The sequence below is a fragment of the Corvus cornix genome, chromosome 5, assembly GCF_000738735.6.
Source record: "Corvus cornix cornix isolate S_Up_H32 chromosome 5, ASM73873v5, whole genome shotgun sequence".
Classification (NCBI taxonomy): domain Eukaryota; kingdom Metazoa; phylum Chordata; class Aves; order Passeriformes; family Corvidae; genus Corvus; species Corvus cornix.
The window spans coordinates 14,219,045-14,244,712 of NC_046335.1; the positions used below are offsets into that span (position 1 = coordinate 14,219,045).

The following is a 25,668-nucleotide window of genomic DNA, read 5'->3' on the forward strand; positions in this document are numbered from 1 at the left end:
GAGGAAAGAAATATGTATTTTTAGGCAGGATTCACCCAACCTATTTTGCACATCTGCTTTACAATACAATTAGACTTTGCTCAAGACAGTCCTGTTCCTTATTGTCTATAAAGGGAATCTCAAAGATTCACTCAGAAGCTGAAGTTTACACTAGAGATCTCTAAGATTAGATATGCCAAAGCTTACCCCTAGGGTCTATAGAATAGCATACAAACTGGTCTGGTATAGAGGAAAGTGAAATCTTTGCCAGAGGAAGTGGCAGGAGTGTGTCGCAAAAAGAACTATGAAGTTTTCTGTCTGATGTCTGCAATCAAGGTGACGTCTGGCTCACATCGTGCAATTTGCCTGTTTGACCTGAAGAACTCAGATCTACTTCTTGCAAAGCCCAGGTATTTGTTCTCTAAGGCATAAATCTATAAAATAAATTTTTGGAAGGCTGAGAAGGGCAAATCTCACTTTCCAGACAAGTCACAACCTCTAAATAATCCTTTAAGATGGTTATGACAGGGACCGATGGTCATGTAAATGGAAAGAGCCAATACTGATCAGATTTTTTGAAAGAACAAAGCAAGGTCCTGGCCCATGAAACATATTAGGATGCTGCCATCAGAACTGAAAGAATAATTTTCAGAGTGTCCTTGCACATACTATTATTACTGGGAGCTCTCCTTTCTGTATTTCATTTTGGATTGCCCATCTCTCCCCAGGAAAGCCACCATGAATCACTCTGCAAGCCATTCATGTCACCATGTATGTTCTCTGAGACCTGAGCCTATTCATGGATGTAGCCTAAACTCCATCTCTGACTTGGACCATCCCTCCACTGAGTTCTGGAAATACATATTTCAAAATTGCATCTTTATACCCATTATGAAGTTTGGAATTTCTATCAGTAGATAAACAAAGAAATTATTATAAACAAATTTTTATTCCCATCCTCTTTACTCCCACACAGTGTATTTAAAGAGTCCCTTAAGTACATTATCAAATACACAATAAAACCATAGCCAATGATAATGATGAGTGATGAGAGAAAAGTGTCCTGGCAGGTGTCTAATAGAACAAAGTAACTCAACAGGAAGTATCTGGTACCATTTAGTATATATAGCTCTCAAACTCATTAATTTTTTTTCAGATTTCAATATCCAGAAGTCATCAATTCTATTTTTTTCCAGTGAATAAAATTTTTCTTCCTTTTGTCCACAATTATTGACAAGACTATTATCTAAATGAGTATTAGCTCTTTCTTAATTAGCAGCCAATTCAGCTGTGACTTGCACACAAAACCTTGTCTATTTTAATAAATGGTTACATTGCTTTACCACTGCTGAGCAATTAATTAACTCAGAAACTGCATTTGGTTTTTTATGCATTTTCCTGGCATTTGCATTGTGTACTAACCCATGCCACTGTCACATTGACTAAGAGTTTTATTCCCAATCTAGATTGCTTATGAATATCAAAAAAAAAAAAGAGTCAATTAATGGCTTGGAACAGGAATTCTTCTCTGACACCTATTTTTCCTACTCTTCAAGAGCAGCCAGCTGACGTCTATCTGCCTAAATGGAGTCCAGTTACCTGCTCACATGTCTGGAAACCTGTGCAACTCAAAGTATTTTGCAAAATATTTTGCTTTCCGATCATTCCCCCTGATTTCCTATGTTTATTTACTATGAATAAAGAAGGCCTGGGACCTCAGACCCGATTCCTTGCAGTCATTCACAGCAGTGAATATCACACAGATCTAAGCCTTCACAGAAGCTGCCCGTGATATTTGTCAACTTCAACAAGCTGTACTAACTTAGACCAGCTTCAAACCTTGCTTAGGGTATTTTACATCCACTTTGCCATAGCATGCACGATTACACAAGCTGCAGGGCAGAAAAGTGAATAATTCAGCCCCCTTTCCTCCTCCGCCCACATCTTTCATTTGTATGTAAAGCACCTACTCCATTCCCAGAGATATATAGCTAGGTAACATAAGCAAGCTAATGAGGTATAGCCTTGAGGCGTGTCAGCTCTATGTGCCTTAAAAGTGCCTACCTTTCCAAACATAGAATTGCTATGTAAATACTGTCCCTGGGTTTTTTTTAACTAATAATAAAACCACATGAAAGTATAGTACCATGTTACCCACTGTTTATAAGCTCCATGCAAGATGAATACATAGCTTGAGCAGGCAGCCTGCACACCCTGTCCTGCCTACTAGGGTTTTTAGGATTGGTTTTTTATCATGCATCTCAGGAAATATTTTTCTTATCTATGAGCACTGTGCATAGGCTGTCAGAGCATACTGCAGTCCCTTTTCATGTGGGGTTGTTTTGACTTAATAACTCAAGTAGAAGAATGCAAGTAATTTATATGAGCACTTTGCATTAGAGTATTGAATGCATTCTGGTTTTAATTAGAAGGAACAAGAATTGGTTGCAACAAGATCTAAATGCCTGTTGCAGCCCAAAGGATATCAAGGGTTCTCACATTAAAACCGGTGCATGGTAACTGATTCTGATTCATGTCTGTCCACTCTTCAGTGGACACTTCAGATATTTCATCTGTGAGCTTCTCTTTTATCACTGTGGCCCGTCTTTCTTGTCTCTACATCCATATGCATTCTGTTGGGCTTGAAGCTTGCTCTGAATCATTCTGTTATCTGATTCTAAGGAAATTCACACAGCACTTCAGAAGATGCAAAGTGCTTACCTTTTTCAAATTAATTTTGAAACTCTGGGCATCAAATAGTTTTGTCTAAGGTGAAAGATTTAACATGGGATGTACCCAGGCAAATGCCAGCATCATCCCACCAGTAAGGACTGTCTGTCTTGTAATGGCACCTGCTCTGTCTTTATCAACATCACACAACAAACCAGTAACAACCCTTCAAAGCATGTCTTTCCACTAAGCATTTAAGGGGCTTCATAAACCACAGTTTATACACAGGCACAAACATGCCTGTGATAGTTACCAATTTTCAGACAACAACTCTGAGTTAAGAGGTTTCATGAGATATTTAAAGTTACATAGCAAGAGAGCTGGAAATAAAGTTCATGCATTCAACTCCTAGCATGGTGTTTGCTACTTAACAATCTTGTCTTAAACCTAGAACCTGACTGGAACAGCAGCAGGATGCAACTTCAGTGTGTAGACCCAGTTTTGCTCTAATCCATGTTCCCTTTTACTTTTAAGTAAAGTGCTGAGAAATCTAGCTCAAAAAAAAGGATGGGGCTAAATCCTCAGCAGGGATAAACCACCTGAGCTCCATTACAAACAGTAGCTATCTTGGTCCTCAGCATAAGTAAAAGATTATTATTCAATTTTTCTATCAAGCAAGTAAATATAATTTACATTCTTTGTAGAATGCTCTCTTTTAGTGGGATGACAAGGACTCTATGTAGATGAAGTCTCTTTCACTAAACTGTCAGTTTATTAGTTAACAGGCATTCTTATCTGACTGTTAAAACGTTGATTAAATGTTTTTTTCACTTAACCACCCTATTTTTATTCATATGCTAAATACTCTTTCAATGATCATTTATTTTCAAAATCACAGAATCATAGAATATTTTGAGTTGGAAGGGACTCAAAGGATCATCCACGTCAAACTCCTAGTCCTGGTTCTATTTTACACACAGAGAAACCACTAGAGTACCAGAACAAGCTTTTCTCAAAGATTGATCTACCATACTTCCTGAACTGGTAGGTTTGATTGCTGATAAAGTGAATAACCTTAGAAATTTTATGGCGTTCCTCAGTAAGCCTCACTAAAGTTCTAACATTAGCATGCAGGCACATGTGTGCCTTAACCCCTCAGCTGCCACTCAAATGCAATCCTGCTGAAATAATGATAGCTGCGGTGTTTCATCAAAATGTAAATTCCATGGCAAACGACTGCTGTGATAAATGACACGAGCCAAATAGGAAAGTCCGCATGGGATCAGGCTAAGGAACCCTGACTCGTTCATTTGTAGCTATTATCAGTGCCTGAGGAGCAGTGCAGAGGTTCCTTAGCCCTATTGCTGGGATGGGCTGACAGAGACCTAGGAGTCACTTGTCTCACCCGAAGCTAGAGAGGCACTGTGGGTTTAGATTAGCATCCTCAGCTCCTGAGCCTGCATTTAAATAAACATTTCTCTTAATTCGGAGACACGACGTGAAGCCTCTCTCCCTTTCTTCCGTGCCAGCCACTATTTTGAGCCCTGATTTGCCTGCTGTTGTGAAGGTGGCCAAGAGAGGGCACCCGGCCCTTGGCTACTCCGCTCCCCCTGTGCGGGCCCAGCGGCTCCGCTGTCCGGCAAAGCTTCTCCCCGGCCGGCGGAGAGGACGGACGTGTGCCCTGATGCGCAAGAATCAGCCAGCCACCGGGCAGCGAGCGCCCGAACGCTATAGGAGAAGGGAATTTCTGGCCTGGCTGCACAGGTGTCCCTCATGAACTGGGTCCCATGCACGGATGAACGGGCGCACGAATTACTTTCTCCAGAAATACCTGGTTTTGTTGAACAGCGAGATGAATCAGAAACAGCCCTGGTGGATTTCATGTCTCAGGTGCTCCGGGAAGCAAGCATGTGTGCTGGTGCTGAGGCTGACAGGACAGGACAGGTTTATTTGCTTGCCCTTCTTGATATAGTAAGTGGCATTTGATAAATCGTTGTCAGACCACTGAAATCTAATAACATAGATCACGACAAGATGATTACAGCCCCTGAACATTACTAGCACTACACGAGTGAATAACAACCTTGCCATTTTTGACAAGGGGATACATAATCCTCAGGGTATTCAGGGACAAGGCGTGATTTCCAAAACTTGGTCAGGAAAGGCATTAAAAATTACAACGTCATTGGCTGTGAAGCCTTCCCTGTGGATTTTAAAGATTTGTGGCTATGATAAATAAAATCACTCTCTTAATCAACCCTTTCCAGCGTAATTTATGAATGCACTGTTCAAAACAGCGTATCATAACAATACGGAAGAAGGCTGGTGTAGAGACACATTGATGCATATATACATATTAAAATACAGATATTGCCAGTACAAGGATAAGATAAAAGCAAATTGACATAAATAAAATCCTCTTAAGGACATTTTAAAAATACAGTTTCTTAACACAATATACCTGCCAAAGTATTCAATGGATTTTACATCATGTCAGGTAATAGCTAACAACATTTTCAGTTGCCCAGGAAAGCTAGTGATCAATGAGTAGAAACACAATTCACCATGCTTGATAGGTGAGTTAGCAAGGCAGTAATACTTCTGAGAAAATGTCAGGAGTGATATGTGCACACTCTTTCTGTCTTGAGTGCTGAAGCCTGACCTGCTTTCAAAGGCAAACTGACACTATAATTAAAAGCTTTTTCTATTGACATCAGGCAGAAATTATCAATCACCTTCCAGAAGAAGGCAGGTAAGATTGACCAATAAATATACATTTCCTCATATTTTGCAAAAAAAAGGATATTAGACTGGTTTTCATACCTCAAAAAGCCTTTTCATCAATTGCAAAGAAGACATACACATATACAGATCTCTCCTTCAAAAGAAGCATACTGAAAGTAGCTACTAGATCCAATTTAATATCCTGTTATTTTTAAATACTCTTCATAGCAGAAGTAATGTAACCACAAAACATTTAAGTAAGACCTGGAATAATCACTAATCTGTACAAGTTCAAGTGCAGAAATCCGTGATGCAAAACCTCATCTGCGAGGCAATACCTGCCAGTAGTCCCACTGAAAACAGAGCACAGTCTCAGAAAAATGCTATTGAGGGAATGACACAGGGAAAAGAAAAGCTTGATCTTTAAAGCATCCAGTTTAAAATTCTCATAATGTCTTTCACGGATAGCCCTGACTGCTGCCCCAAGCTCCCACCACATGTGCCAGCACCTTACACCTGTGTTAGCAATGCCATTTCTCTTCCCCAGGATCGAACATCCACCCAAGTTTTTGCTCCCACCCTGAATCCTCACATTGCTCCCCCTGGAAGCAGCCTCAGCACCAGCTGCACAAGCCAAGGGCTAATTGTGCTCACAGAAGCACAGCATCAGGTCCCAGTCAGTGCTCCTTCTAGGACACTGCCTGGCTCTTCCACCATGCCCACGCAGGCTGTCTAAATTAGGAGCTCTGCTTTTGTTCTAGTTGCACTGTTAACACAAAAAAACCCATGACTACAACAAGGGAAACATCATTTTGACCCGTTCTTGTGTGTCTCAGTACCATCGCAGAGCAGCTCAATGACTAAACTGTGACTCTAGGGAGAGGTCTCACCATAATGCAAAGCCTTCGGCCTGCTGGCCTGAGAAACTCCTCAAGACACAAAGTTTTCCCCAATGCCTGAGGAAGAGGAGACAAAAATGCATTCGTCATCAGCGAGTTGTATTGTCCTCCAGGTCTGTCCTTATCCCAACCCTATCTCCTCCATGTAGAGGCCTACCAAGACGGACAGATGTCCCTGTAACAAAGTTTGGCCCCTGGATGCCTGCAGGTGGCCAGTACACCATGGTGGCCGTTCACGCAGAGAAGGGAGGGAGGCAGGCGCAGGGTGAGGCAGCGGGAGGGCAGACCAGGAGGGAGGCCTGGCAGGGCAGCACAGCAAGGAGACAGAGCCCAGGCAGTGCCCTCCCTCACAGGTACGGTCCCAGCACCTCTCCTGAGGAGAAAGAGCCAGGATGAAGGCATTCATGAGGTTCCTGTCCAGATTCAAACTGGACCTGAGGAGAAAGGCTCTGGGAACTGGTGGAGAGGCAGCAAACCCTTCCTGGCAGTGTTTTCAGGTGCTGGGAGGAGGCAGGTGGAACTCCGAGGAGCCTCTGAAGCTCCAGTGGTGCTTCTTATCAGGGAGGATGCCCTGCTGGCCTGTTGGGCATCAGCTCACTCACTGAGGCAGAAAAAAGGTTCCTGTCTGTTCAAATCAGGTGCCCCCATACTTCTCTCACTCTAATGTGGATGTATCTAAACCCCATCATATAAAAATACCTTGGGTGCTGAAAAAAACCCACCTCAGAACACCTCTATTTTCAGACAGGAGAACAAACCGAGTGACATTCAGCTGCTCAGAGTCAGACATTTATGGCAGGAGGGCAAAAAGACACTATTCTCATAACTAAGTTGAAAACCTAAAAAGAAAAAGGCAGCCACATATGGCACTTATGCAAAGTGATGTCTGAAGTGCACCTACTTTCTCTATAACTATTAACATGGGGCAATTATTACAAAGCAGTTTATCCAGAGGGGCCAAGACTGTTATGAAGACTATACAAACAAGTAAATGGTGAGATCCCCAAGGACAGGAGTGGAGGTGCTTAGGAATGTAATGGAAAAAGGTCAGAAGCTACAGCTGCAAGAGCAGGATAAACACAGCTATCTACATTTTGCTTTCACGTTTTCCTAGATAAACATATCTGTAGGTATGTGTCAAAAATTGTCTGCAAACTCGTGGCAGGTACATCCTTGTTGTACCCATGTGACATAAACAGGCTTCCTTTGTAAGGTTTTTCATTTTCACTGAGGTTGAGACAAAAGCTGCAACCTGCTTTATTGGGGAGTTGATCATACCCAGGCCTAAAGAGACACCTTCTGCATTGCCACTGACTGACAGGTAGGTATCTAATACATCAGGAAAGGGAAGGAATGCTGGCTGAGAAGTTGAATGTGACCCGACAACCTTCCCCTTCACCTCGGAACTATCAAATGTATCCTGGGCCGCTTCAAAAGAGGTGTGACCAACAGGTGGAGAGAGGTGATTCTGCCCCTCTGCTCTCTTCTTGCAAGACCCAGCCTGAGTGCTGGGACCCTGTTAGAGGCATGGACCTGTTAGAGCAAGTCTAATGGCTTCACATTGAAAGGGAACAGGTTTAGATCAGATAGGAAGAAACTCTTTATTGTTAGGATGATGAGACACTGGCACAGGTTGCCCATAGAAACTGTGGCTGCCCCGTTCCTGGAAGTGTTCAAGGCTAGGTTGGATGGGGCTTGAAGCAACGTGGTCTAGTGGAAAGTGTCCATGTCCATGGCAGGGGGGTGGACCTAGATGATCTCAAGGCTAAAAATAGCTTTTGTGTATCCAGGGGCTTTAAATTTTAAAGAGTGAAGACTGCTGCTGTATTGGCTACATCCCGCTAGTGATTTACAGTGGTAATTCTGAGTACTTTAAAGGAGAAAGAATATGAGAAAAAAGAAAAAAAAATACATTCCTACAGAAATTTTGGTTGTCTTCACAGCACAAGAGCAAATCATTTGGGTGGAAGCAATAAAAGAGCAAAGTCGTTAATGGGAAAGAGGCAACATGCATAACCATCTCAGAACTCTATCTCTGGGTTTCAAAACTGCTTCCCCCACATGCAGCTGCTTCCCTCCAGCACCTATATGGAAAACATGATGTGGCTAACTCTGCTCTTCAAAACTGCACTGCAGTTTAATGCCTAATAAAAGCAGTGTAAAATTTCCATATGGAGCTGAACAGATCCTTGCAGACTGCAGAGGATGGGGGTCTATCCACTGGGGCCACTCTAGCTGAGTTACGGAGGAACTTTTAGATTTGTTGCAACTGCTGCTCATCCTAGAGACAGCAGAATAGCGTCCTCAGGAGAAAATGATTCCATTTTCTTCCAGAGGATTTTACCTTAAAGACCTGCCGCTGTATATTCTAGGTGTGAAATGAGAGAACCCACAGTGTTCTCTGAAGTTTAATTTGAAGAGTGTAAGGGGAAAGGAGAACAGCTTTATGTCTGACTTGAAAAACATCCCCTCACAGTGTTTGTAGCCCAGGTCAGCACAGCACTGGAACATTTTATTCAGGGACTAAACTAAAGAAGTTGATTTCTTGCCCAGGGAAAGAAGAAACAGGAGAGTTTCTGGAGATAAGCGAGGAACAACAACAACAACAATTTTAAACTCCTTTTGGTTTGAGTCATAGATGAAGTACTTTTGATAACAAAGACAGATGTGTGGGGTGTGTGTCCTGATCCCTTATCGCACCCAGACTTGGCTGGTAGCAGATGGGAGCCCTACTCCAGCAGCTGGTTTGTGTCAGCCTGAGGCTGTCCCAGGGTGGGATCACCCATGTACAGATAGCTGTGCCACATCAAGTCAGAGGCTGTGAGGATCAGAGCAAGATAAAACCCTTCTACTGTGCAGTGAATCTCAAAGAAAAATCTCTCTTCCATTCACCAGACACTGGGAAATAGCAGGGGAAGTGTGTGTTTCATGTTTTTAGTCTAGCTACACCCACTTTGAAGGCTCTGAAAAAAAGGAGCGAGGAGCTGATTTGTGAACAGACTACCTAATTTCATTCAAATAATAATATAATAAATTTTCCGTTTTTGTTTGACCCAAAAGTTACTTCAGCTTAAAAAAGAGGCAGAGAGAGTTCTCATGTTATTAAATTTTATATCCATGTCAAGCAAGCCATAGTTTCTGGTTTTCCTTATATCTTTTGCTAGTTCTTGAAAGCACTTAAAAAAAAATAGGGTCATACATGTGGAAGGAGGTAATTTGCCATGAACAGGATGGAGCAGTGCTTATGCACAGTAGTGCTATTTATGATGTTCTTTGTTTTCATTGAACAATGCACAAGGACCACTTATATCTCAGTGAGTCAGAGCACACAAATGTTGCCTACCTGTTCTATCATTTCACTTTTCCTTTGTTTCCCTGCAAGCCTCATGCTTCTGGAGGTAAACCGTGGCACAGGAATCCAGACAAGGTTCAGCTCACCTCAGCAATGCAGCTGGGGTTGCACATGTCCTCGGCTGCAGTCTCTGGGTCCCCATTCTTCACATTTGACCAGAAAAAAAAAAAACACATTTCCCTTAAAGTATATTAACCATACAGGACCGACTATTATTTCTCTAAGCTTGCCTGTAGTTTAAGCATCAGCATCTAAGCTGTGTGAAGTATGAGATTTGTTTCCTCAGAGAATGGGGTTCCATCCATTGCACTGATCTCAACTCCACTTTTAAGATCCTTTTAACCAGCTTTTTGTGTCCTTTTGCACAGTTGCATAAGCAGGTCTGAGACATGACATACAAGCTAAATAAAGAGGTTTCCATTCACAAATCTGACTTTGGCACAGAAATTATGTGTTCAGGCAGGCTGTTCCATTTGTCCACAGCATTTTTTCAGAAGCTTTTGCATCTGTTTTGCAGAATAATTCATTAAATGTGAGGCTAAGCAGCAAACAGGAAAAAACCCAAACAAACTAAAAATTTAAAATATGACGGACATATTAGTTCTCAACACAATATTTTAGTTTGTGCTATGAAATCTAAATTCTACTGTGGAGATGTTATGGTGGTACCAGCCACAGATATAGCAAGCATGTTCTCTCAGTCTATTAAAATATTATGAAAGCCAGGCATATTTAAAGAAGCTTTTAACATACTAGTTGCTATACATTGCAGGCAACATTTGTAAAATATTAACTGCTTTATTGCTAATTTTGTTTTGAGCCATATATTGTTTAATTAGGATTTTACTCAGGAGCAGATGGTTGTCTTCATTAAATCATAATATATTCTACCCAAATAGAAGCAGCTGTTTTTTTGAATACACTATAATTTATTTCCTGCATGCCAGAAACCACTCTGAAGGGAATCCAGGCTATAATCATTCAGTTTGTTTTCACTGCAGCTTATTTACAATAAACTTTGAAAGTTTTTAGAAAACAGAAGTCAAATGTAGGTGACATTTGTTAGCAATAGCAATTTTCTATTATTGAACTTGGTACTAAATCTATATTCACAGAAGTACTTCCAGCTGTACATAAATGATAGTCCTAGCATGCTACGTGTTGCATACCAACACTGGTACAAGAAAACAGCGTGCAAAGAGCTCCCAAAATATATAACGAAACAGACAAAAGAAGTTTAGTCTTTAGTTTTCCCATTTGATGACAAAACCAAAAAAGAAACGTGGATGATAAGAAACATCATCAGAATCCCAAAGACTCTCTCTGGCAGCCAGAATGAATCTCTTACAATTTCACTCAACTGAGCTGCAAATGCCACATGTACCAAAATGGTTTGTAATTCTTTTCAGTGCATTTAACAAAAAGTTTTTCTTAGGAAGGCATTTTCTTAAATTACTGGGTTCCTGTCTTCTCTTTACAAAAGAGAGCAGAGTTGGAGTTCCCAGATTACATTCTTATCGCTTCACTTACCATGCACTGATATGCAGAATCATCAGAGAGCTCAATTGTACAGGTGAGGATCAAGAGCTCCTGCTCTCCTATGCTGACAGATTTCTGACAGTTTCAGTCACAGAACCTATGATCTCTCGGCACATTGAAAATTTTAGATGTTCCTCAAAGCCTCAGGAATTACTGAGGTAGAGCAGGACTCTAGATGATAACTTCCAAAAATACATTGTTTAAATATGGGTTGACTATTAGGCACTTATCTTAACATTCTTTGTAAAGTATTACTCCTTCTTCTGGATTCTTGTTTGTGCTTCTCTCTTTCCCCTACCTCTACAGGTCAGCTTTTCTGCACCCTATTTCACATCTCATGATTTTTACCCCCTCCTTCTTTTTTGACTGAGACTCTTTTGACCTTTTTGTCTGAATTCAAACAAATTCTTCTACATACCATTTCATATTAATTTATATATTATAAAGATGGAAACTAGCCACTAAACATCTAAGCAGGCACTGTGCATGTATGTGTGTGAGCACTGAATTTAAAAATTAGACAGTTACAGCACTTGTAAATATCCTGTACAACCCTTGTTAGGAGAGTGATAGAAGGTCTGGTTTTACTAATGACAAGTTCAATTTAGATTCCACATTCCTTCTTTAGATTTGAAAAGAAAGTAACAGTAGATAATCATATCATATCATATCATGTCATATAATAATTTGTCTAATTTTCCAGAAATATAACTACCTCATTCTAAAAGTCCAGTTTTATTTAGATGAAGCCAGGGCATCTATACACAAGAGCATCTCAGAAAAGTGTATGTTGTGATTCAATGCAGAGACAACCTCTGAAACTAGAGGCATATCGAGATATATTTATCCATCAGAAGTTTTCCCCAAAGCATCCACTACTGAGTTGCCTTAGTGTGCTAGTATTTTCTATTTTCAACTCAAATTCAGTTTAGAGAGAAAATATTATTTCAGCTTGTGTGCTTGTTCGCAAATTGCCTAATCCAAAAGATAGAAATTCAGTGACTGACTTCTAAGACAACATTCAGAAAAAGGCTTTCAAAAGAATTAGATTTCCTTTTGGAAACAAATTTGATTTAGAAAAAGTTATAGGACAGGAAATCCTATTAACCTAAATTAAAGGACACTAATTATTTCAAGAAAAGTGTCATTCTCAAAACACTGCATGACCATGCCAGAAGTTCACTGAGCCTTTCATCACTTTGTCACTGATTCTATTAATGTGTACATTTTACCATTCCTTTTCTAGCAAAATCTGAGAACAACATTTTTCAGACTTGAGTACCTAGCATGTTTCTGTACCAGCCCTTGTAAGGAAGAGAACAGCACAGATAGACCATGGCACCTCACTTTGGTAGGGGTGGGAATAACAGTAAGCAACAGTGAGGCCAGAGGATTATGACTGAGAAATACTTCTGGGTAAAGGAGACAAACTGAGTATTCAACAAATGAGCAAGCATCCTATTACACCCTCCTGGTTGTCTGCACCAGGTCTCTGCACAAGCCTTCTCACCCAGTAAGAAAATCATACTTTCCTCCATTGCTCTCTAAACAGCAGAATTGTCTTTCTATACCTTGCTTTTAAAACAGTTCTTAAAGGAACGGTATTACCTCAGGGAAGGTACCAGGCTCAGGAAATTTCTGTTCCCAAGATGACAGTTTTATATATTTACAAGCAATTTAAAAGCAGAGGGCTGCTCTCTGCAACCGTAACTGTAGGAACAGAGACCAGCACCTGCATTGATAGAGGACTGGGATTCCACTCTGCATAAATTACCTCAGCCAAAAAATGCTTACCTACTGAGGCCATACAATTAAATAAACATTATTCCAGTAACTCTTTACGTCAGTGATGTGGAGCAATCTCCTGCTGTCAGGGACAGAACTATAGCATCACAAACTTGTGGCTGTCAAAGCCCCAGATTTGTTTAGCTTAACAGAGAAGCCACCTCCCAACTGTTCTTCCCATTTTGTTTTCACTTGTCTTTCTCTTTTTGATGCTTTTCATCTTTTTCAGCCATTTTCTTCATACTCCCCTTTCTTGCACTTCTCCTGCTTCTCTGCAAATAATGTCGAGGAGAAACCAACCTTAAGGTCACTGATTGTGGGGAGGGGTTTTTTAAGGTGACTTCCCTGCTCAGTACTGCTGCTGTTCATGTGTCCTGTCCTCTGTTAGAAAACAAAGGATGATACACTGTGCTATATCCTGACATGTATCCCCCATACTTTAAGGTTTTCTATCTCCACTACTGGCTGAGACACCAGACTGCCAATTTTCATGACTAACAGGGAAATGGCACCACATGTCCTAAAGCTAAGGGCTCTATTGATGAGCCATATGCGTTATGTGGTGTCTGCAGCACACAGAACAACATTTTGTTCAGTAGAAAAAGTGGTTATTTTGGATTACTCTTTTTAATGTAGGATGGATGTGAAAGTAAATAAGCCCTACTCACTTCTTTCAAAGATAAATTTTCTTGTACTTCATAGTAATAAAAATGTAACTGCATTTTTGAATGCATCTGGCAAACACAGATAGAGTGATAGTAAAACTGACATGCTGAAGTAGCAGTGATATGCTAAATTTGACATCTTACTCTTGCTAATGCATCAGGACACCAGAACCAATCATTCATAAAGTCTCCTTTGAGATTTGAGGAGATCAGGTTGAAGCAACAGTCAATGGTTCTTGTTTTACATCTATTGGAATGTAAAGCCAAAAAAAATCCAAGTATGCAAATACAAAGAATCTACTAAGCAAATTGTGTTGTAGTGTTAGGCTAACAAAAGCAAAAAACAATTTAAAATATCATTCATACAATCCTATGTCCAAAAAATCAGAACATTCACAAAATATTCATATTTTGAGCTATTTTTCTTGTAGCCTGGTATAACTTCCAGACATTTGTCATGAAATGATTAGCTGATATAACTCCTTGTATTTTAGATTTCGTCTTAGTTCTTACTGCTGGAAAGTCGGAGAGGGGTAGAGAGAAATCCTGCTAAACAGCATTTACTTTCTCAAATAAAAAAATGTTCAGTCTTCAGTCTCAAGGTGCCTGATCACCTTGCTACAATTATATGAATTTACTCCAAGAGTTTCTTTTGAAGTGAACCAACTACTTCCAACCAAGACAAAACTGGAGCATAGTCTGGAGAGCGTTTCACTCCAGGGACTGCTTGCATCAGGCAGGAGGAGCAGGATTGTGCCCAGCTGGGATCTCTCCATCCTAATGAGTCATTCAGTCATTTCTCACCAGGCTTTGAAACCCCTGTACTTTCCTGCCACCTCTGAGTGTGGGCAGCACACCGTTTGGTTTTAAAACTACAGGAACGTGCCTCTGGCACACTGTGACACTCCTTGGAGTATTTAAGGAACTGCAGAAAAATTACCTCCAACACTCTTATTTCCATCTTCCCTCAAAAAAAAGAGACATTTTGGAACAACAAGGAACATAAAGAAAACTGCTGTGGAATGAACTGTAGCTATTCATACAGTGTCAGGTGCCATTCACCCCCAACACTCTTCTCTAGTTGTCAAATATGTATGTAAATAGATGTTTTGAAGTGTGTGTGTATTACTGGGAACAGGATGCAGACTGTGTGCATTATGCTTGCACAGTGCTCAGCACAACAGAGGCTCAGTTCTCCCACAATTTCTGAAAGCTGTCTTCATTAACCCATTCTTCAAGTCTCACAACAGCAACAACACACCCACTGCACAGCAGATGCCCATTCTTCTCTGTATCACGGGCAAAATCTCCCCACATTGAACACATGACACCTTTATAAAAGCTGTGCTTCCACACAGAAGCTTCAGACCTTGTGCTTTCGTAGTGGCTCTTAACAGCTCTTTATGAGAAGGTGTTTTTTAGGACTTTTTTTTTTTTGAGAGATGGTAATTTTCTAGTTACCATTGATTACCTTCTATTCTTGTGGAATGACAATTCTTAGAAAGGGATGGTGCTGATTACCCCCTAGTGTCTCCCAAAAGCTCTTGATCCAGATTTAATACAGATTCATAGAATGTTATGGTTTGGAAGGGACCTTAAAGATCATCTAGACCCAGCCTCCCCTGACATGGGCCGGCTGACCTCTCACTAGACCAGGTTGTTCAAGCACTTATCCAACCTGGCCTTGAACACTGTCAGGGTTGGGGAATCCAGAACTTCCCTGGAAAACCTGTTCCAGTGTCTCACCACCCTCTCGGTAAAGAATTTCTTCCTAATACCTAATCTAGACATCCCCTCTTTTAGTTTGTTCCCATTACTCTTGGTCCTATCACTACAGTTCCTGACAAACAACCAACCCCTCTTTGGCTTCCCTGTAGGTGCCCTTCAGATACTGGAAGGTTGCTGTGAGTTCTCCATGCAGCCTTCTCTTCTCCAGGCTGACCAGCCCAAACTTTCTCAGCCTGTCTCTGTAGGGGAGGTGCTCCAGTCCTCATATCAACTTCGTGACCTCCTCTGGACTTGCTCCAACAGTTTTGTGTCCTTCTTAGATTGGGGACACCAGAACTGTACGCAGCACTCCAGGTGGGGTCTCACAAGAGCAGAGTAAAGGGAAAAATCCCCTCCCTCAACCTGCTACCCACACTCCTTTGGATGCAACCCAGGCCATGGTTGGGTTGGCTTTTGGTGCTGCATGAGCACATTGCCAGCTCACATTGGGTTTTTCATCAACTACCACCCCCAAGTCTTTCTCCTCAGGGCTGCTCTCAGTCACTTCTCTGCCCAGCCTGTGGGTGTGCCTGGGATTGCCTCAACCCAGGCATAGGACTTTGCACTCTCTTTATTGAATTTCATGAGGTTTGCACTGACCCACCTACCCAGCCTGTCCAGGTCCCTCTGAATGCTATCCCTTCCCTCCAGCATGTCAACTGCACCACACAGCCTGGTGTTGCCAGCAAATTTGCTAAGGTTCACTCGACCCCACTTTCCGTGTCACCAACAAATATGTTAAATAGTATTGGCCCCAGTGCTAACCCCTGAGGGATACCACTCCACTGGTATTCATGTGGAAAATGACCAGTTGACCACAACTCTTTGCATGTGACCATCCAGCCAGTTCTTTACCCACTGAGTGGTCCATCCACCAAATCCATGTGTCTTCAATTTAGTGACAAGGACGTAATGAGGGACAGTGTCAAATACTTTGCATGTGAAAGACCCCATCCAGGGGCAAACAAAGCAAAAAAAAAAAAAATCAACTCTGCCTTTGTGTTCAAACACTTGCATAGTTGGAGGAAAATTACCAGAAAAAAGACTAGACCAAAAAGATCTCTGAAGCTGACACCATTCTGTTCTTTGGACACACACTGATCTAACTCATATTAAGCAAACTAAAGTAATAAGGAACGACCCGAGCGGGAGAGCGTGATCAGATCAGTAGCAAGAATTTGGGGTTTTTTTTAATTACTATATTTATTACATTGGTTGTCTGAGTTCTCTCCAAGATAATGATGCAAATGCATCGCAGTTCAGTGCAACACAGGGACTATCCCAATCGGAAGGACCTCATTTAAAATACGCTGGCTAAGATCTTGTAGCCCTTGGTTGCATTGGGAATGCACAGCTTCAAATTAGCTCCAAAAATGCTGTACAAGAAAACCAGAGTCATCATGTTTATTACACTTTGCTGAGGCTTGGAGTGACTTTGTGCTTGCTGTTGCATTTCAAAGCATACCTTGTGGTTTTAAGTCCTGTTTCCTGAACTGACTTCCAGGTATTTTCCACACTGTTGGCAAGCTCAAGGATATAAGAATTTAGGGATACTTATTACCTTGTGAAACACCTAACTTTACCTCAGGCTTTTACAGAAAGAAGTTGAGAGCTGAGTTCCTACAAAACATTTCCAAAGGCTGCTGACAATTTGTTGCATATTTCTGCATTGCCTTTTAAAAGGCAGTGCTTGAAAGTAATGTTCTATTTTCCTTGAAATCTCAGCAAAAGTTCATAAGAGCAGCAATAACAAAAGAAATGACTGAGCATGATACTGCTTGATGTCTTAACTCCCTGCATCACAAACAAATTTTTAATTAGTGCAAGTTTATTTTGGTATAGAAAGAAGCTACTGCCCTTGCTGATCAGGGTTACAGACTGAGGATCAATGGCGATATACTTTACTGCTTGAAATTAAGGGCAGTGGCCACAAGTAGTCACCTTATCACTTCCTATCCACTTCCACCACTTCCTTAATGTATCAGCTAAACCTTCGTAACTGCCCATCTGAGTGTCTCTCATTTGCCTCAGATGCAAATAAAATGTATCGTGAAGGACTAATTGCATACCACTTGTCACATGAGCTGGTATCTGACCATGTGTGTGATTTTACGTGCACATTAATTGTGAATCAAAGCATATCACTTTAACCCACCACACATCTTCTGAATGCATCAGGCCAGGGAGAGGACCTTGGGGGATTCTGTAGCTCAGCTGATGTAGGGTAAATCATCAAGCCATGGTAACACCAAGTAGTTGTTTTCCATACTCTTGGAGTCTATGAAGGCCCTGTCAGAATAATTTATTCCACATGGAGTATTACATATAATACTCAAGCTGTGCTTCAGCTCAAATTCTGCAAATGAAAATAGTTGTGTGAGAGGCATTGTCAATACAATCCACTCAAATATCATGGACCAGGCTCAAAATAAATTAAAAGATTGCCAAAAAGTTCTGAGTTTTCTTACGGGCCTCCTGGATTTGTTTTGATTGCAGTTTTTTTCTAAATCCCCCTAGAATATTTTCACTTTTTTTCCCCTAAACCCTACATACTGAAGTCATGCTCTTTAATGAAAGAACACGGAGATGCTTGAATTTTCATTCAAGAACAGGGATTAGCAAAAAGCTATTAATTATCATGAGGATTTAGGTAAAAGTGTAGAAACTATAAATGCAACAAACAAGGCAACATTTTAGCAGCATGTACTTCACCAAAGTCATATGTGAATAGGCATTAGAAATAGTAGCACTTTAGAATAACAGCAGAGGATGAAAATCCACAACTAAGCATGACATTTTCTTGCCTGGGTTTAAGGGATTAAGAAAATAAAAGCAAGGCTGGTTTTAAAAAGTTGAGATTCTAGTTCACAGAAAATCTCTGAAAAAATTTTGGGTGAACATTATCAATTTGTATTTCCACAGAAATAGATGACAAATCAGTGATAAAAGACAAACTGCAGTTAGCCAAGGAGAAAAGACAGTCTCGGACTCTGAGACACAACCTGAATTTACATCCACAGACATTCACAAAAGTCAGGTTTAGCATCATGAACTTAACTTCCCAGGCAAGAAGAAACAGAGGCAGGCTCCACCAGCATGATCTAACTTAGCAACTCTTTTCAGGCCCTTGGAAATCTTTTTCTCTCAGGAGGAAGTCTTAAATTACAAGAGAATTAATGACCATCAACTTCTGAGTGGCCTGAGATAACCCTGTTAAAAAAACACCAGCTATTTAACATTGTTGCTTTAATGGTGTCACTGGTTATATGTCAGCATAATTGATGCTCTGTCACTTTAACTTAATAAATAGTGTAATTGATGCATTATTACTTTAGTTCTTCTTCATTACAAAGGTTATTAAGGTGCACTGTAAGTTAGAGTAATTGGACATTTCAATTGCATGGCTAAGGAGTTTGGAAATAAATAGCTCTAGGATCTAGCACTGATGCTTACCTTTGAAATGTGCATCACATTTATATACGTAAAAATGGATTGGTTTTGTCAGGGGTAGAGAGGTGAAAAAATATTAAATTAAGATGGTGTTTAACTTTTTGAATTCTATTTCATATAAGTTTGCAATCCATCTCATTTGCTCTTTTTTAAAGTTCCACAAGTTTCTAAGCACTCTAGAGATCCTGAACCTCCGAAAGAGTCTGACATAGGGATGTACTTTTCCATTTTTCACAGATGGCTCTGCACTGCAAGAACTAAGTATTGCAGAGATAAGGATCTTTGTTCTGCAAGTAAAGATGACCTTGTCCTGTCCACAGTCTGCCTGACAAAAGCAGTGTGACCATAGGTGCCACACCCAAGGCACCTCACTAATGCAGTCAAAACTAGTTGTGTCCAGACCTGATCGCTTGTAACTCCACACCTACCTACACCAAACTATGGTCTCAAATATTTACCATCCTCTGCAACATGTGGGAGACCAGATCAGTCATGCATTTCAAACTGCATCCTCAAAAAGGCAGCAATCTCTGGTGGGAGAAGAACGAGTGAGTGCTGCACAAACCTGACTGAGCACCATGCGTCAGTCCAGCCATAAGGACACCAGCTGCATATTGAAGCCACCAAGTTTCCAAGACTTAGCATAACAACTTTTTTGGCAAACCAGAATGAAGCAGCAGTTGTAGTATGAGAGACTGTCAGTAACAGTACCCTTACTGAAAATTTTTATGCTTAATCCCATTTCATTTGGAAAAGGAGATTTTACAGGTTGATTCTTATTTGAAGAGACAACCCTGCCATGGGGGATTTCAGTGGCAGCATTGAAGAACTGCAAAGACAGGAAACAATGAAAGAATCTTCTTGATTGAGAGATGAAAGATTTTCAAATTAATCATCTTCTGTTGCTGACATTGAACTAGAAGGACTTTTCTGGCTTCTATGGGGAAGAAAAGCAGTGTGTTTTCTCTGCCCTCTGATTTTTTAGTGCCCCACTAAGTTCCTAGACTTTAAGACAGAACATAGAAGACAGCTTATGCAGCTATAGGGCATAGGTTATTGTGATGAGAGAAGGCTGCCTCTCAAGATGATCTCAAGAAAATGGCTTGGCACAAATAAATAATAGAGTTTGATCCCACAGGTAAGACTTTATGTAAGTTATTTTACAATACTAAGTGATCTATCTCCCTCTATTGCTCTGTGGCAGGAGAATGAAGAAGAGACACAACTATATTACCTGAGGATGCAGTGAGACTGGATGGGATAAACTAGTCTATATCATAATACTAATGAAATCACGAGTCAGGAATTAAGCTGAACAAATGATTATTTTTCATTCTTCATGCTGAAGTAATTGGCATGTTAAATCACATATGCAGAGGAAATATTGCAGACAATGTTCACAGTCATAAATGTGGATCTTGGTAATTAAACTGGCATAAACATTGCTTTTATATATGACTGGACTCACACTTTTGCAAATAGCCAGGCCATCCAACAATTTTAGAACCACCATATAAGTAAATAAGAAGAGTATCTATTGTACAGTATTGCTGTAAACTACAAGAATCAATATTCCTGGTGAAGCAATCAGTCATAGGAAGGTACAACACAATGGGCATAGCAGAGCATAAGTGCAAAAGATGGGCTTCATTTAGTATAACCGATGCCTTAAGAGGCCACCTAAAAACAGAGACTAGACAGGACTAAGGGAATAAAGGTAGGTACTGCCAAGATGGACCCCAAGATGGACCATGGGTCACGCGTTCTTCACACTTTTATAGGTTTGGTTCATTTGCATATCAGAGTTAATTCTCCAATTAAAGCTTCAGTTTAATGATGTAATTTCCCTCAGCTTGCCCCCCTCTCAAAGGCTTTTGGTTTATACTTTTTGGGCCTAGGATGGTCTGGGTGTCCTTGAAGAGCAGGCCTGGAGAGGCTTTATTATGTCTACTTAGCACGAGAGAGCAGAAATTAACAGGCTACAAGAAGCTTCAGAGTTACACATTAGGCAGTACAGGATTTGAAAAATATAAAAGTTAAAACCTAAGGCATCGTAACCAGGTCTTCCCCTGAAGCTTGCACATCATTGCTACAAAAGGCTCCATTAGTCTTTTATGTGCTTTTTACATATGATTGTTAATCCTTTACAGACTATAAATATAACTTTTCATCTGCATAGTTTACAGGAACACATCTACTTCTTTAAAATAAATTCTTTGCAAGGTCTTTCATCAGCACGTACTTCATCTTTTGCAATTGTGAGTTTACATTAACATACGCTAGTAAAATACATTTTAGCACTGATTGACACTAGTTCTTAAGCCTTTTTTTATATTTTGTCCCCTATGCCTATTTTTCTGACAGCCAAAAGAGCTTCCCCTATTCCTGCCCTCTCAGAAACTAATTCCCAAAGACCCCTTTGTGCAAGTGGGGGGGTTGAGAAACACTCCAGTTCAGTTACAAATAACTTGAATCACATCCTTGTATCACGGGTCCCTAAGATTGCCGGAATAATATTTAGTCTAATTGATAAATAGCAGAGACAACTAGTTCTCTCTGGCAATGGCTTAGTTACATGGACAAATTTATTTGAACTGCCTGAAAGAGCCTAACTCAATCTGTGCTGGATGGCCAAGCAGACTGCAACAGCTTTCAATCCCCCAATAGTCAGGGCTGAATCTGAAACCTGCTTCAACAGAAAAGATCCTTTTCCAAATTTCTTGGCTTAATATTCGGACTGCATGGTCTAGGTCTTTGCAGCCATCACAGCTGGGGATACAAAGGAACATTCCTATTGCCAAGGTGAAGAGACCCCCTTTTCCAAGGTTATCTCAGTACCTCTCATTTTATGACTTTATATGGGCAATGCACGTTGGTGACAGATATTGTTGTCCAATGATGACCCTGTAAGGCTGTATTTCAGGAAAACTGTGGGGTTTGGCTTAAAAGGGATATCTGCAGTACTACCATCAAATGACTTTCAGATGATCAAACAGACCTGAAAGTATGTGTGACTTTCTGAATATTTTGGTGCTTAATTTCTGCAAAAGTAGAACGTAAATGTTGACTGCACCCTGTCAATCTGCTAAGTAATTCAGAGAGGTTGAAATGCCTCTTCCAGCAATGCATGGAGCAATTACAGGTTATAATCATACTGGTATCAGACTGCATAAAACCAAGAATATGTTAACATTGTGAGAGTCTAAGTCAGCCCAAAAACTTATTCATTCTATTCTAGTCAAACTTGTTCCAAGGGCTTTTGAAAACAAGGACCTGGCACTACTTTTTGTTCCCCCAAGCCAAAGCACACCAAGTGGCTATGTAAGTATTTCATTTCATTCTAGAATTAACATCTCCCACTAAGCATTTTGGAAAGAGTCCTACCACAAAAACTAGCACAACAGCAAAAAGAACTGGTGGTTGATTTCAGCTTTTTGTAGTCGCATTGCTCTCCTTACTGGGTCATCTTACATCTTCTGTATGTCACTGGAATATTCAACAAGTGGGAAAAAAAAATCAACTTTCCAGGAACAGTGATTTACTATGTGCGTATATGATAGGATCTGAACCACTGGATTTATACCACCGGAAAATATCTACCCTAGAGTTACACAAAGCTGGGGTTAGGGAGCTGCCCACTTGCAAAGAGAAGAATGGAGCTGGAGGTATCCTCCCAGTAAAGGCCTCTCGACTTATTTGGATCATCCAGGAAAGATACTTTAAAGTACTGTTTCTAAAATTACTCTACAGATAGTTGTACAAGGAAAGAGAAACAGAAAGACATGAAAGCTGTTAATTGTTCATGTCTAAACCAGACTAATATAACTATTAAAGGGGAAAAAAAATCAGATGGTGATCAACAGAGTATATAACACAACAGTAAAAATATTTCCATCTGTGAAATTATAGACCTACAAGAGCTTTAACTTTTTAGTATGGTGACATTTCCCCCCAATATTTCTACAGCAAGTTTCAGATTTCCCTGAAAACTACATTTGTAAGTTAAACATAGTTTTGGTTTACAGTTAATATGCCTTGAGTTTGTCACGCTTCACGCCTCAGAGAGGCTTTGGGAACAGTGGAGTCTAAGCACAGACCCAAGCCCTCAGCAAGGCCTTGGCCAGTGTAGGAGGGAGTGGGGAGCACTGGGAGAAGCATTCTCAGAAACACACTCTGCCTTATTTTATAGGGTTGTAATTTTCTGTGTATGAGCATTTGAAACCACTTAGTTTTCCAGCATGCACATATAAGCAAAACCCTGTGATTCAAGATAAAATGTTTCAAACAGGACTTCATATCATTTCCCCTGAAGGGTAAAGGACCAGCAAAACCTTCCAGCATGAGTCAAGTCTGGTTTTATAAATGCAGCTAACAAAGGAGCGAATCCCCTCTGACAAGCGCGTGAGGTGTTTGTGCTAGACAAATTAGAGGTACAAAGCCGTGTGTTTAATTCTGACTGAAAGCAATTGAGAGGTACAAATTGTACCAGAGGAACTTTCTAAATTGAAGGTAATGCGGAAAAGAGACTCAAAAAAACAACACTAAAATGACCTCCACACAATGACAGTTGAGAGATGATAAAAGCTTAGCAATTTGGAAGAGGGAAAAGGAACAAGGCAAGGCAGGAGGACAGGCAGAGAAGTAGTCTGAAGTTTTTAATGGATAACTTGTTTTTGGGAACACAAAAGCCCTGCTGCCATGCCTTCTTGGATTATTTCCACTGTTACAGATGAACCCACAGCTTAGTGAACACAAAAGCCAGGACTTTTTTCTTTGGTTCCCCTCTTCTTTTTAGCACAAAGAAAGACAGCAGTCATGTCAGGAAAGATTTGGTGGCTTTAATTGAGCTGCGGTTGTATCCTTTTCTGTGTTTTCTATCATGTCAATTTTCCAAGTGGCCATCAAGTTTTTGTCAGCTGAAGCAACCTAAATATACAAGGGTGACATTTAGAATAGCTCCAGGATTTGCCTTCCTCCTGGCAACACTATCAAGAAGGGCTTTAAGCATGCTTAAGTTGACTTTAAATCAAGATGTCAGTTTTGAAATCAGGCTGTCTTTGGTGTTCTTGTCAATAATGCTGAATTTGACTTAAGTCCCATACACCTTCATGCATTAACCAGCCAGTATTTGAAGCTATGTTCCTCTAGTACACATCACAGACTTTTGTCCTTTACTTAGGATTTGGGACATTTACAGTTTGATAGGGTGACATTTTTTCCCCTTCTCTTTTAATGGGAAAGCCAAATGCTTGCCCTTGCAAGGGCAAGCAGTGGTAGGACAATGGGGGCTTTATGATGAAAGAGATTAGATTTAGATTTCGACTGGATATTAGGAAGAAATTCTGTACAGTGAGGGTGGTGAACAACCTGTCTGGAACAGGTTGCCCAGAAAAGGTGTGGATGCCCCATCCCTGGAATTTTTCAAGGCCAGGCTGCATGAGGCTCTGAGCAACCTTGTGTAGTGGAATGTGTCCCTGTCCATGGCAGGAGAATTTGAATGAAATGATCTCTACAGTCCTTTCCAAGCCAAATCATTCTATGATTCTATGAAACATTTTTCAGCTTGAATTTTGGGGAGAGTGGGGCAGATGTTGCATCAGAACTAAGTCATAATAAAAAGTGAAGATATATGAGTCTTTGCATAACTGTGTTTATGTATCTTTGGGTCTCTTCTGTGGCAGAGTTGAATGCAAAATGGCTTCCCATGACCAAACACCTTTGGACACTTTATGTGTCTATTGTGAGATGCTCACAATGCATAAAGGCCAAAAAAAACCAAGAGTCCAGGAGCTCTCTGTAGCAAATAGCTGCTATCTGGACAGAGAAGGCAAAGGTACAGGATTATTCCTCTTTCCTCTTTCATTAGTTCTGGGCTATTGCATTATAGAATCACCAAAGTAGTTTGTTATCACAGGAGTTTTGGGAGAAAGTCCAAAACACAACATTAAGGTTCAGCTTTCTAGGTCATAGCCATAGCCCTGACCACAACTCTCCTTCTGCTTCAACCCATAAGGAATATAGCAGCACCTGTGAAATGTGGTTTCTGACTCACATTTCAGAAGTCAGATATGTGAGGACCTCAGCTATCCAACTGAGTATTTTGGCTTGTTTCCATACCTTTTTATACCTTTTGCATTTAACACTATGAAGAAATATTTCAAAGTTTCTCAGTTGTCATAAGCTGGCACTGAAGTCAATGAAACCAAGACAATTCAGCCTGAATATACAAACTGCACTTTTGACTCGGGTATAAGAGACAATTAATCCAGATTAAGGGAGAATAAAGGGGGACAGCACAGTAGCTATTGCAGAATCTCTCCCACATGGAGACAGGAAGAGCATTTACAGGAGAGCTGTTCTACAACAGTCATCACTCAATACATTTATACTGCAACAACTTTTACAGTTAATTGCATGGTACAGACAAACTTCTAAAGCAAGAAATTAGCAATCATTGTGAACAGAACTTGGAAGCTGTTTCTGTTCTGGATTGAAAACAACGAACTCAGAATATTTGTTTTCTGTACACTTTTCTCATTCCAGAATACCCAGGAGTATTTCAGAATATATGGAACCTTAGGTACAGGCATGGACTCCGAAAAAACTTTCTTAGAAAGAAAAGAACACCCCAAAAAAAGCATCAAGAGGTAAATTTCATAGAATTAAAATCTGACTATGGAATAGATTTAGTCAAAACTATAAAAACCCATTTTACCCAATCCTGTAAGGAAGAGAAGCTTTAGTCTTTCACTAGCATAAAGCAGGTTACAAATATGAAGAATCTGTAGCCAAATGGAAGCAACTGGGTAATAATATACAAGATGAAACTTTTAAATAG

At 40.4% G+C, this 25,668-nt stretch overlaps 1 long non-coding RNA gene across 5 annotated transcripts in view; it reads right to left on the reverse strand.

Moving 5' to 3' along the window:
• The window catches only part of LOC104686311, a 167,200-nt gene that overhangs the window by 81,656 nt on the left and 59,876 nt on the right, over positions 1-25,668 (reverse strand). For 2 of the 5 annotated variants that reach the window (XR_005602020.1, XR_005602022.1), the window contains one exon: positions 9,711-9,767. The exons of 2 other annotated variants lie outside the window; for them this stretch is intronic. This is a non-coding gene — a long non-coding RNA (uncharacterized LOC104686311). One more of the 5 variants, XR_751326.4, reaches the window with a different exon arrangement.